General features: G+C 36.2%; 1 protein-coding gene across 1 annotated transcript in view; it reads left to right on the top strand.

Annotated features, from left to right (window-relative positions):
* The window catches only part of LOC120862086 (cytochrome c oxidase subunit 7B2, mitochondrial), a 140,713-nt gene that overhangs the window by 36,609 nt on the left and 89,932 nt on the right, over positions 1 to 14,172 (top strand). The gene's annotated exons all lie outside the window — the stretch shown is intronic.

The raw sequence follows: 14,172 nt of genomic DNA, 5'->3' as shown, positions 1-14,172 counted from the left end.
TACATTTTTCCTCCCTATAATTGATTTCTAATCTCAGCATTATGGTCAGAAAAGATGCTTGATGCAATTTCAGTTTTCTTAAATTTACTAAGACTTGATTTGTGACCTACCCTGGAGATGTGATTTGTCCTGAAAATGTTCCATGTGCACTTGAGAAGAAAGTGTATTCTGCTGCTTTCAGATGGAATGTCCTATAAACATCAATTAAGTCTATCTGATCTAATGTATCATTTAAGGCTTGCATTTCCTTATTAAGTTCCTGTCTGGTTGCTCTTTCCATTTATATAAATGTCGATGCCCTTTTTATAGCTGTTAGCATTTGTCTTATATATTGATGTGCTCCTATGTTGGATCTATATATATTTACAATTGTTATATCTTCCTCTTGGTTTGATCCCTTGATCATAATGTAGTGTCCTTTCTTGTCTCTTACAGTAGTCTTTATTTTAAAGTCTGCTTTGTCTGATATGAGTGTTGTTTCTCCAGCTTTCTTTTGACTTCCATTTGAATTGAATATCTTTTTCCGTTTCCTTACTTTCAGTCTGTATGTGTTCCTAGGCTTGAAGTGGGTCTCTTGGAGACATCATATGTATGAGTCTTGCTTTTGTATTCATGATGAAGTATTTTAAAGCTCTAGAATAATGTCTGTATCTTTTCTCTTTCTCTGTTTTAAATGCATTAATACAGAGCTAATCTTTTTATGAATGAAAAATTGCCTGAAACCCACATGCTGCTTGGGCTGGTTTATTAAAACATCTTAAAATCTAAGTGATGCTACAATATTTTCTTCATTTTGATGGGAAATTGGGTAAGGGGAGCAAAGAGTATTGTATTAAAGAAACTTAACAAGTGATTTTTCTGCTTCCCAAATGTAATTAGCAGTCTCTTTCCTCCTCATCTTTGCATAAGCCATTCCTACACAAAGTTTCTTATAGCAGTGCTTGAACATTACTTCTTATCTTCCCTGCTCTGACCAACCATGGCTAATTTCTGAATTTCCTTTACGGGGTCTGCAGACTTTTGGTTTTTTATTTTTCTAACCTTATAAGTTATTTTCTTAACTGACCTAAGATTTTAAAAATTGAGACTTTACATTTAAAAACCCCTGCTGTCCAGTTTTTTTTTTTTTTTTTTTAAGAATATCAAAAGTTCTAACAACACTGGACTATCTCTCCAAGGCTAGATCTGAGATAAATAACCTTATTCATGAGAATATTATTTTAGCTTTTCCCACAAAGCTTAGGTAATTTTAAGGAAGATAGTATACTTTGATTTAAAAGGAATCAATGTCTTCTTTTTGTGGTTTTGAAATTAACATTATTGTTTAAGAAACTAGACTAGTTTCATTGTGACCAAGGCAGTTCTTAAACTTTTGGCTGGGGACAGATCATACTCTCTTGTGATACCATTGTCAGACACTTTGTAGGGAGACTGGGTAATCTCTAGATGAAATTAGGAAATGTAACTTTAAAATAGTAATGACATTAAAAGTTGTTGTTGATCATTATTTGACACTGAAGATTAGCAGGAATAGAAAAGAATAAGTTTACTAGCTTTTGATGTTCTATTTTGTGTCAAATGTTAAATGTTATTTATGTATTATATATAATCTACTTTTCCTAGTTCCAACTATGAAATGCCTACCAGTCCAGTTCCAAGTTTATCTCTAAAAATACCATGCTCATTCCTTCCTCCAGTGTTCACATATTGCTTATAACTAAAACCATTTCATATCTCCGCTTTGGATACCCAGATCTTTCCTACTCTTCAGGGTCTAAAATAAAGTTCTTTTTTTTCATGCATCTTTTTTTTTTTTTTTAAATCACAAAGTATTGTCTATTAGAAAGGATAGGGACTTTAGAGGTGGACAAACTCCTGAGAAATCTGTATGCAAGTCAAGAAGCAACAGTTAGAACTGGACAAGGAATGATAGACTGGTTCCAAATCAGGAAAGGAGAACGTCAAGGCTGTATATTGTCACCCTGCTTATTTAACTTATATGTTAAAGTACATCATGAGCAGAGTACACCATGAGAAATGCTGGGCTGGATGAAACACAAGCTAGAATCAAGATTATTGGGAGAAATATTAATAACCTCAGATATGCAGATGATACCATTCTTATGGCAGAAAGCCAAGAACTAAAGAGCCTCTTGATGAAAGTTAAAGAGGAGAGTGAAAAAGTTGGCTTAAAACTCAACATTCAGAAAACTAAAATTATGGTGTCTGGTCCCATCACTTCATGGAAAATAAATGGGGAGAACAGTGACAGGCTTTATTTTGGGGGGACTTCAAAATCACTTCAGATGGTGACTGCAACCATGAAATTAAAACTTGCTCCTTGGAAGAAAAGTTATGACCAACTTGGACAGCATATTAAAAAGCAGAGACATTACTTTGCCAACAAAGGTCCATCTAGTCAAAGCGATGGTTTTTCCAGTAGTCATGTATGGATGTGAGAGTCGGACTGTAAAGAAAGCTGAGCACTGAAGAATTGATGCTTTTAAACTGTGGTGTTGGAGAAGACTCTTGAGAGTCCCTTGGACAGCAAGGAGATCCAACCAGTCCATCCTAAAGGAAATCAGTCCTCGGTATACATTGGAAGGACTGATGTTGAAGCTGAAACTCCCAATACTTTGGCCACCTGATGTGAAGAGCTGATTCACTGGAAAAGACCCTGATGCTAGGAAGGGTTGAAGGTAGGAGGAGAAGGGGATGACAGAGGATGAGATGGTTGGATGGCATCACTGACTCAATGGACAGTTTGAGTATGCTCCAGGAGTTGGTAATAGACAGGGAAGCCTGGCATGCTGCAGTCCATGGAGTCACAAAGATGTGGACATGACTGAGCTGAACAGAAACTTGGTTTTGAAACCAAGTCTGCTTATTTATGTGACTGTGTAGACAATTTTAGCTTTTCTGATCCTCCATTTCCCCATAAAATCATAAAGTTGGTGTAATAATTGCCTCACTTTTTATGAGAAAAATGTTACAAGATGCTAAACATCTGAAGATTCATAAAGTGTTAACATATTTTCTCTAGCACTTAATAATCCAAAGTAGCAGCTCAAGATGCATAAGCCTCAAAGTTGTGTCTGTTTGATTTACCCATGTTTTAAAATGTTTATATTAATTTCCAACACTAGAAAAATATTGATATTTTAAATAAGCCTCTAAATTCTTGTTTCTGTTTAGAAAATTTGAAGATCTGGGAACCCTCGACCTCTGTTACTAAAGGGCAGCAATCCATGGGTAGCTTTTCGGAGCAAACATGTTTCAGTGTGGCTCAGTATCTGTTTTGCCCATTGCACTTACTTATTTGCCTTTCTTGGGTCTGATTATCATTTGAATTTGCTTTCCTAGTGTTAAGCCATTTATTTTTGTATTTGAATATATTCTACCTTTCATCTCTAACTATATGTGTATGTATATATATTTCATAGTCTGTGCATGCATGCTCAGTTGCTCAGTCATGTCTGACTCTTTGCAGTCCCATGAATTGTAGCCCACCATGCTTCTCTGTCCATGGGTTTTTCCCAGGCAAGAATTCTGGAGTGGGTTGCCATTTCCTTCTCTGGGGGATCTTCCCGATCCAGGGATTGAACCCTGGTCTCCTGTATTGCAGGCAGATTCTTTACTGCTGAGCCACTAGCAATGCCCATCATAGTCTATAGTGTTTAAAAATACCATATATTTTAATGTACCTTGTTACATATAATGTATAATGTTTGCCTTATTCTATTATATATTATAAATATATAAATGGGGCTACCCTGAGAGCTCCATTGGTAAAGAATCCACCTGCAATGCAGGGGACTCTGGTTCGATTCCTGGGTTAGGAAGATCCACTGGAGAAGAGATAGGCTACCCACTCTGGTATTCCTGGGCTTTCCTTGTGGCTCAGCTGCTAAAGAATCTGCCTGCAATGTGGGAGACCTGGGTTCGATCCCAGGTTGGGAAGATCCCCTGGAGGAGGGAAAGGCTACCCACTCCGGTATTCTGGCCTGGAGAATTTCATGGAGTGTACAGTTCATAGGGTTGCAAAGAGTCAGACATGACTGAGCAACTTTAAGGACTTCCCTGTAGCTAAAGTGGTAAAGAATCTGCCTGCAATACAGTAGACCCAGGGTTCGACTCCTGGGTCAGGAAAATCCTCTGGAGAAGGGAATGCAATCCACTCCAATAGTCTTGCCTGGAGAATCCCATGGACAGAGGAGCCTGGCAGGCTACAGCCCATGGGGTTGCAAAGAATTGGACACTACTGAGTGACTAGCACACAGACATATATAAATAAATTCCTAGATGGCACATATGAGATTTTAAAAAATCTTCAAAACTCTACCAGCTTCTAGTTGTTACATTACATCATAAGTTAATAAATACTGGTTAAATTATAGTATAAGGTTAAAAAGTGTAAAGATGTAATGTGTCCGTGGAGTTAATTTTATCTATCATCAGTGTACCTTCCATCTCTCTATGAAACTATGAAGGAGGATACATGCAGAGGGGGAAAAAAACTTATTTTTTTTTTTCTCTTCAGCATCAGGATTGGTTTTTCAGTGTTTTTATTCTGTTCACTGAAACTTTAGTATGCATACATGCTGAAAATTCTTTGTTTTGATCAGTTTTTACTTCTGTAGCTCTCCCACTGGGAAATTGTACTTGCTCTTTGTTTAATTTAGCTGTTACATAAATATGTTGAAATGATCCATTATTTCAGTTCCTACTGTGAAAATATTTTGTAGGCAGCAGTATTAAAGCACTTTTTTTTCCTCTCAGCTGTATAGATCATAGGAATTTGAAAGTAGCCAGAGAATGTAAACCTTATCCAGTAGACCTCCTCATGACACCACTGAGGCTCTGGAAAGAAAATGTCCACAGCTCACCTCTAGACTGAAGGAACCTCAAGTAGGGCCCAGCAGACATGACTCCTCTTCCAACTAATGTTTAAATTTTAAATAGTAATTCAGCTTTATGATGTGAAGCAAATGAAATGGATTTCACTGAAATAGTTACGTTTTCAACCTCATAATCTAAATCAACTAGTATTTATTAAACTTACTATGTAGTTTTATTTTATTTTCACAAGAGCTGTGTGGGGTATGTACTGTTATTATCTCATCTTATGGCAGGGAAACCTGAGTGACTTTCTGAGAGTTAGAAAGCTAGTGATGGTGGATGTGAGATCCCCACTCTGGCCATCCGACTGCAGCCTCCATGTCTGTAACCATTAGGCCGCCTGCTCTGTCATCACGTGCTTATTTTCTCTATTCTGTCTTGCGTTTGTCATGTCCATGTGTAAGAACTGATACAGCGTTGACAAAGTTTTCAGTCTGTCTGTGATTGTTTAGATGTTAACTTCTAAAGTTAAAAATTTCTACCTTCATTACACAGTTCTATCAAACTGTATCTCTACTGTTCTGATTCACCATTTTACCTATCTGTGAAATTCTGAAATTGCTATAGTGGAGATTTTCTTCCTCTGCAAATACTTCTACTGATGTTTGCCACTTTAAAAACAAGCAAACAAAAACACTTTAGCTATGATGACTTTGGATGAGCAAAATAATTCTTTTAATAAGTATGCCTCAAGTCTTTTCTTGATTGCTCAAAAAAATCTCATTTCCCGTAGAAATAGTTTTGATCTTCAACTTTCAGTTTCACCCTTTTTATGTAAAGAGTGCCTGATGGGATGAAAAGCTGTGTACTTTCTATTCAAGAGAGAGTTTTTCATTCAACTTTTTAATGTCTTCATTTTTACAAAAGCTATATCCAGTGCTGGATGAGGCACTATATAGGAGAACAAAGGATTGGAAGTTGGACTTCACAGTTGAGAATTAAAACATATGAACAATCGGTTAAATAACTTAAATCCATATAAGGAGACCCTGAGCAGTGAAAGTCAGTGTTCTAGTCCTCTAGTGCTGAGCTAAAGAGTATATGAAGTGAAGCACAATTGAGTCAGGTGATGTTAATCAAGGGCTTTGGAAAAAAGTACCATCCAGTTCTGGTTCTGTAGTCATATCCTCTGCCTGGCTTTCATGTCTCACTGATCTGTAAGAAATTGGAGGAGGCACATAAGTCAGATTCTGGGCTATCTTTTTTGTAACACTTTATTTTTCTGACTAGAAAACAAAACCAGACTTAACTGTGAATATTTAGAAACTATAAAAAAGTATGAAGAAAAATATTGTCATCCAACACCCAGAGAAATCCATTGTAAACAGTTAATTATCTATTTTTCCAGGTCTGTGTGCTTAACTGTTTAAACACCTCTTTGTTGCCTTTATATTATGTATGTTCAACAAATTTAGGATCGTATTGTTTATGTACAATTTATTTGTTTATTTTTCTTTCACCTTTTCTCACTTAGCCCAGAACTCAGAGGAGCATGAAATACATGACTAGTTTGCATACACTTAGTATTGCTCAAAAGGATGTTTTAATGCCTTTGTCACATTTTCTTCTGTGACGATTGGTGTATTGTTATTCTGCTATTACATCTCTCTTCATTTTTTAATTGAAGTTAGTTGATTTATAATATTATATTTTAATTGTATAACATAGTGATTGAATAATTTTATAGATTATACTCCATTTAAAATTATTATAATGGCTGTATGTGCTGTACTATACATTATATTCTTGTATCTTATTTACTTTGTAGATAATAGTTTGTACTTAGTCCTGTATCTCTATGTTGCCCCTTCCCCCTTTCTCTCTCCCTGTTGATAACCACTAGTTTGTTCTCTATCTCTGTGACTTTGTTTCTGTTTTGTGTTTCTGTATTCATTTCTTTTTAAAATTTTTTAGATTCCATATATAAATCATATAATACTTATCTTTCTTTCTTGACATATTTCACTGCACCTAATGCCCTCCAGTTTCATCCATATTGTTATAAATGGCAAAATTTTATTTTTTATGGCTGAATAATCTTCTTTATCAATTCATCTGTTAGTGGAAACTGAGGTTGCTTTTATATGGTGGAAATTGTAAATAACGCTGCTAAGAACATTGGAGTGCATGTATCTTTTTGAATTAGTGTTTTCATTTTCTTCAAATATATACGTATTAGTGGAATTGCTAGACCGTATGATAGCTACATTTTTATGGTAGATAAATTTTGAGGAACCTCCATACTATTTTCCATAGTAGCTACACCAATTTATATTTCCACAAACAGTGTACTAGGGTTCCCTTATCTCCATGTCGTAGCTGATATTTGTTATTTGTATTCTTTTTGATGATAACCATTCTGACAGGTGTGAGGTGATACCTCACTGTGATTTTATTTGATTTCTCTGATTATTCGTGATGTTGCACATCTTTTCATGTGCTGGTTGGCCATCTGCATGTTCTCTTTGGAAAAAATGTCTATTCTGTTCTTCTGCCTATTTTTATTCTGCTTATATTTGGTATTGAGTTGTATGAGTTGTTTGTATGTTTTAGATATTAATCCCTATCAGTCATATAATTTGCTAATATTTTCTCCAATTCAGTAGTTTATCTTTTTGTTGTGTTGATGTTTTCCTTTGCTGTGTAAAAGCTTTTAAGTTTGATTAGATCCCATTTGTTTATATTTACTTTTGTTTTCTTTGCCTTAGGAGGTGGATCCAAAAAATATTATGGCAATTTTTGTCAATGAATGCTCTGCTTATGTTTTCTTTCAGGAATTTTATAGCTTCTGGTCTTAGATTTAGGTCTTGAATCCATTTTGAGTTTATTTTTGTATATGGTGCAGCCACATGGAAAAGATTTGGCGATTCCTCAAAAAATTAAAAATTGATCCCTGGGTTGGGAAGATCCCCTGGAGAAGGAAATGGTAACCCACTCCAACCTTGCCTGGAAAATCCCATGGACAGAGAAGCCTGGTAAGCTACAGTTGATGGAGTCGCAGAGAGTTGGACATGACTGAGCAACTTCACTTCACTTCATGATTCAGTAACCCACTTCTAGGTGTATATCCTAAAGGAATGAAGTCATTTCCATAGGGAAAGATAGCTGCACCCTCAAGTTCATTGTTTCCTTATTTACAATAGCAAAGGTTTGGAAATAAGTATCTGTTGATGAATGAATGGATAAGGAAGATGTCCTGTACAGGTTTCTCTCACTACTCGAAAGCAGAATGTTCCTATGAAACCTTAAGCTGAAATGGCGTAAAGTGAAGCAGCAATTTACCTTACGATACACACATCTCACTAACAGATGCATGAAATAAATCTAGATAAAGCACAGATGCTCACACACAGTTCAAACTATGATGACTTGGTGCTAAGATACTGAGTGTGGTTAATGGGGAAGAAGCTTGGTGGTGCCACTCTAAAACAGATGCTGAATGCTATTTTCACTTGTTGCCTTTTTTCATATATGTGAAAAGTCTTTAGATTTCTTTTAACTAACAAAAATTGGTACTAAAAGCCAACTGGTGTAAAGCAAACCTTTGAAGAAGCAGGATTATATATATCCTGAAGGATATGTATCTCCTGGAGGAGGGCATAGCAATCCACTCCAGTATTCTTGCCTGGAGAATCCCATGGACAGAGGAGCCTGGTGGGCTACAATCTGTAGGGTTGCATAAAGTTGGACACAGCATGCACTAATATAATATGTTGATTATTGATACTCATAATTAATATATAAACATTGATGTGTAATATTATGTAATATTTTCTAAATAATATAAACTGTTATTCAGCCATAAATAGAAGAAAATTCAATTTCAAACAACAAGGATGGATCTTGAGGGCTAAGTGACTTAAGTCACAGAAAGACAAATACTGAATGATCTCATTTATATGTGAAAAAAAAAAAAAAAACAAAAACTCAGAGCAGAGTTGCAGTGGGGAGAGGGAAATTGGGTGATAATGGTCAAAAGGTACACACTTTCAGTTATAAGATGGGTAAATTAGGAGGATATAATGTATTATGTGCTTGAAAATTGCTGAGAGTGTATCTTGAATGTTCTCACCACACCCACACCCACACTGCCCTACACACGTATAACTATGAGAGGTGATGGCTATGTTAACTGGCCTTACTCTGGTAATCATTTTGCAATATATTGTTGTTGTTCAGTCGCTCAGTCATCTCCGACTCTTTGCACACACCAGGCTGGCAATATATATATCTATCAAATCAGCACCTTGTAGCCATTAAACTTACACTTTGTTATATGTCAATTATATCTCACTAAAGCTTGGGGGGAAAAGGTGTCTTCTTCTTAGAACACAGATGAATTTGTACTGAACTGCAACTCAGGTGCTCTTGGGGGTTACCTACTTTCTTGGATCCTGTCATAAACCAAAACACCTCCAATGGCAGCTCTACCATCCTCAATGCCTATATTCCCAAGTAACATTTATTGCCTCTTTATTCCTCTGTCATTTTCAGTTCCATCACTGCTCAATCTCCTTGTCATTTCTTAGTTTGAATTCAAAGAGAAAGAAGTACATTGGCTCCAGCATTTTTTAAACTTGAACCAGTTCTCATTTATTGTCACAAGCCAACCCAATGGATTCACTGTCCTTGGATTAGATGCCTAGCTCAAGACCACTGACTTCTGTTTCTTTGGGGACATGGAAATGTGGTACAAAGCCTGGCTGTCTAATAATTTCACTCATCAGGAATAATGGTTTCAGCAGCTTGCTATGGTACTGGCAAGCAGTACATTTGGCCTATGGAGAACAGTAATTTATTCTCACTAATATATGACTTGGTAAATAACTATACTTTTTTTTTTACAATGTTAGTAATTAATTTACATTGCTGCAGTGTTTCATAGGCTAAAATTGTGTTCACTTATGTAATTTCATGTGATACTTCATATTACATTTTAGGGGAATAGAAAATGGATCTTAAGATATGTTTTTCATGTGTGATATCTATACTATACAAATTATTCTACATTTGGGAAATTTACAAGATACTCATGTTCATTTAGCAATCTGTTTCTTTTTTTTCTTGAAAATGCTCACTAACTTGTTCTAATAAATAATAATTATCCCTGGATGTAGGAATAATTAACACTAAGAATGATAGTTGATAGAATCACATAGTTGATAGAATTTCTGGAAAGTGCTGTATACCTCACTCAATTCAACATCTTCATTTTAACAATGCTATGTCTGTTTAATCCATCTTTCTTTAGACAGGTAAGACATGCTCTGATTTTTAATTATCTTTGCAATAAATTCTTGGAATTAATCGCCTAGGGAAAAATGTTTTCTTTCATAAAATGAAATACTTCTTTTTGTTGGAAATAATGTTACTGAACTTGTATTTCTGTCTTTGTAATAGCTGTGAGAAAGCACAGGGCTGGATTTAATTTTCAAAACAATTATATGGGCATATTTTTAAAAACAATTATTGTCTTCAATTCATCAGACAAATTATTGAGTGAACAAAACTATGGGTTAAGCATTTTGTAGGCCCTTATATTTAGCTGTAGTTTGTATATGTTTATCTAATGGTGTATTTCCATTTGCTTGTGTAAATGCATATTTCCATTTTCATGCAAGCCACCTCAGTCATTCTGGAAAGTAGTTTTCCAGTCAGGTAAATCTTATTGAGCACATACTATGGGTTCAGAAGTGTTTCAGTGAAAAGCTAATAGGAGTAAATACTGTGGAGGGACATAGATTCTAGTGAAGATTGGACAAAGAAGATTAGGAAAACTGTTAGTAATAAAATAAGTTGAAAACTCCTCCATGCCATGATATAATTCCCCTTGCTTCATGGTGCCAAGGACATTACTGAGAATAATGAAACCTGCTAACCCGAACAAAATGAAGTATATCAGCAATTGATTTAACTTTTAGCATTAATAATGGAGTAAAACCTTGGGAAGAGTGATGGTGCAAGATGGAGAGTTGTATTGCTAGCTTAGCAGAATATCTATAGAGAAATATACTGTAAACAAATACATATATACACACATACACACTTACATATGTATATACACATACACTATATATATATACATATATGTGTGTATATATATATGTTAGAGTAAATGCATATATAATGTATATGTTTACAGATATAATTGGCCCTTGAATAACACAGATTTCAACTGCACAGATCCACTTATAGGCAGATTTCTTTCTATAGTAAATGCTATAATACTACATAATCTGAGTTTGGTTGAATCCCCAGATGTGGAATTGAGAATATGGTGGAACCATTAATACAGAAGGCAGACTGTAAAGATATAGAAGAATTTTTATATGTGCTGATGGTTGTCACCTTAACTCCTGTGTTGATTAAAAGAGTCAACTCTGTGTAATATACACACACACATAACACATGTATACACACATGTATGTATAGATACCACATATTGAATATGTAAAAGGGAAACATTTTGCACATTTTGGATAGTATTGTTTTCTAATAGAACAGGAATAATGAATACTTGTGTGTCTTTTATACAGTTTGCCTCTCTGTTTAAGTAAGTGCTCAATATATCTTCAGTGAATAAATGAACAAGAAAGACCAAAGCATTATAGGAAAATAGGATGCTCACTGTAGATAAATGTAGATAAAAGCTGAATACTAATCATACTAAGGCACAACATAGGCTTTGATTATGTGACAGTGTTTTATAAATAGTATAAGTTTGCATACAAATTATAGATGTTCAAAAAGTGGCAGGGCAGCTTCTTTCACTGAGACATACCTAGTTAATTCAGGGCCTTTCACATAATACATGCTCATTAGAGTTAGTTGTATTAATTTTTAAAAAATGCACATTAAAAGCTAATCTAAGCATGTCTAAAAACAAAAGTTTAAAAATAGGTTATGTTAGCTACTTAGTAATTAAAATGAACTGTTTGATTAATATTAAGTGTTAACCAGTTTTGAAATACCAACTTTCACAGCTTATAAACAGTGAAGTAGCACAACTCTGGCACTAATTGGGTCTTCCTGGGAGCCTAATAGGGCTGAATGTCCTTTACTTAGCAATGCTACTTAGCACTTTCCTCTCAGAAGGAGGCTGGAGTGAAGGTGGCTGGGACTTTGCTTCTTGTGTCCCTTCCAATGATGATCACCTATAAGCTGGCTAGAACACTAAGACCCACCTCCTCACAGAAACATTTGCAGGGACACTCATCATTGCTTACAAAACTGTTAGTCTTTCATCGAAAGGACTAGTATTGTTAGTGAATGACCTCCTAAGGCAGAAGGAACTGAATGCTTACTGGCTTCTACCAGTGTCCACGCAGAATCACTGCCTGTTACCACTTTCTGCCAGCAAGGGGTGAAGTAGAGGATTCCAAGGCTGGAATGGAGATGGCTCCACCTGGTTTCCTTATTCCTGTAAGTGATTACCCCTGCGCCCCTAGAAGGTCAGAGGACTCCATCTTCTCTTTGCTCTTTATCTTTGTGTCAGATTTGTCTGAAGAATCTGGAGAAATTTCTCTTGGAGAAATGCTTTTCTCTTGGTTTTCCTCCTACCTCACTAGTCTCTCTTCCTTTGTTTTTTCCCTGGCTTTTTCATAACTCCCTTGCCTCTAAATTTTGTAGTAACTCAGGACTTGCATAAGTTTCTACTGATGCCTAAAAAAATTACATCAAAGTTGGCTTAGATGGTAAATAATCTGCCTGCAATGCAGGAACCCAGGTTCGATCCCCAGGTGGGGAAGATCCTCTTGAGAAGGGAATGGCTACCCATTCCAGTATTTTTGCCTGGAGAACTCTATGGAAAGAGGAGTGTGGTGGTCCCTTCTTGGGGTCTTTGGCCTTTGTGTCACAAAGAGTCAGAAAAAACTGAGCAACTGATACTTTCCAATTATTTTAAACAGCACACATATATTATCTCACAGTTTCTTTGGGTCAGAAGTCTAGATACAGCTTAAGTAGGTCTTCTGAAAGACTGCAGACAAGGTGTCAGCTGGTGTGGAGGTAACATCTGAATCTTTACTAGAGAAGAATCTATTTCCAAACTAAACAGGTTGTTGGCAAAATATATTTTCTTAAGGCAATATATAAGTGAGGGCTTCATTTCTTGGCTGAAGTTTAGAGACATTACAAGAAGCCAGCTAGAGGCTGCCCTCAGTTCTTTGCCTAGTGGGTTCCCCAACAAGACTCTTGCTTCACAGAAATCAGCTAGCAAGGGAAAAACTCCAACATGGTGGGCACTGTATACTGTATTGTAATAGTGTAGTCACGTGTCCATCATGTGCATGCTGCCATGTATTCTGTTGGTTAGAAGCAAGTTACAGGTCCTGCCCACATTCTAGGGAATGGGAATCAAACAAGAGCATGATCCCGAGGAGGCAGGAAGGAGCGAGGCACCTTAATCTACTCACCCCTAAGGCTAGTCTCTGTCATCTTTCTTCTCTGTCTGTACTCACTTCCTCTTGTATCTCATGTCTTTATACTAGCAATGAGTTTACAACCCTGTTTTATATTTAAAACTTGATATCCTTCTGGAAAGGGCTTCCCCTGTAGCTCAGCAGTAAAGAATCCAGTGTTCTCACCAGGAAAAAATCTCACGGACAGAGAAGACTGATAGGCTGACAGTCTGTAGGATCACAAGAGACAAATGTGACTGAGGTGGCACACACAAGCACACACAAATCCTTCTGTAAACTCCACACTGATAAGACACTGCATCCTTTATATTGCCTCTCTTGAGTATGTCTGATAGATATCTAAAAATTCAAATATCCAAAGTCAAAATAATTATTTCTCCTAGTTGTAAAAATACCTGCTTTACCGGTGGTTTCATAGTCCCACTAAATGGCAGCTATATTCTATGCTTTCAGTTCCTCAGATCAAGAAACGTGTGTCATACTTGACTCTTCTTCTCTCTTATCCAAGACCCAATTTATTAAATCTCTTACTTTTTAATTGGCCATTTCTTGATTAGTATCCTTATCAATGCAAAGAAATTGAGGGAAACAACAGAATGGGAAAGACTAGAGATCTTTTCAAGAAAATTAGAGATACCAAGGGAAGATTTCATGCAATGATGGGCACAGTAAAGGAGAGAAACAGTATGGACCTAACAGAAGCAGAAGATATTAAGAAGAGGTGGCAAGAATACACAGAAGAACGATACAAAAAAGATCTTCATGACCCAGATAACCACGATGGTGTGATCACTCACCTAGAGCCAGACATCCTGGAGTGCAAAGTCAAGTGGGCCTTAGGAAGCATCACTAC

The sequence above is a fragment of the Oryx dammah genome, unplaced genomic scaffold, assembly GCF_014754425.2.
Source record: "Oryx dammah isolate SB20612 unplaced genomic scaffold, SCBI_Odam_1.1 HiC_scaffold_3, whole genome shotgun sequence".
Taxonomy (NCBI): Eukaryota; Metazoa; Chordata; class Mammalia; order Artiodactyla; family Bovidae; genus Oryx; species Oryx dammah.
The sequence above is the reverse complement of the archived record's forward strand: the minus strand, read 5'-3'. Positions and strand labels throughout refer to the sequence as shown.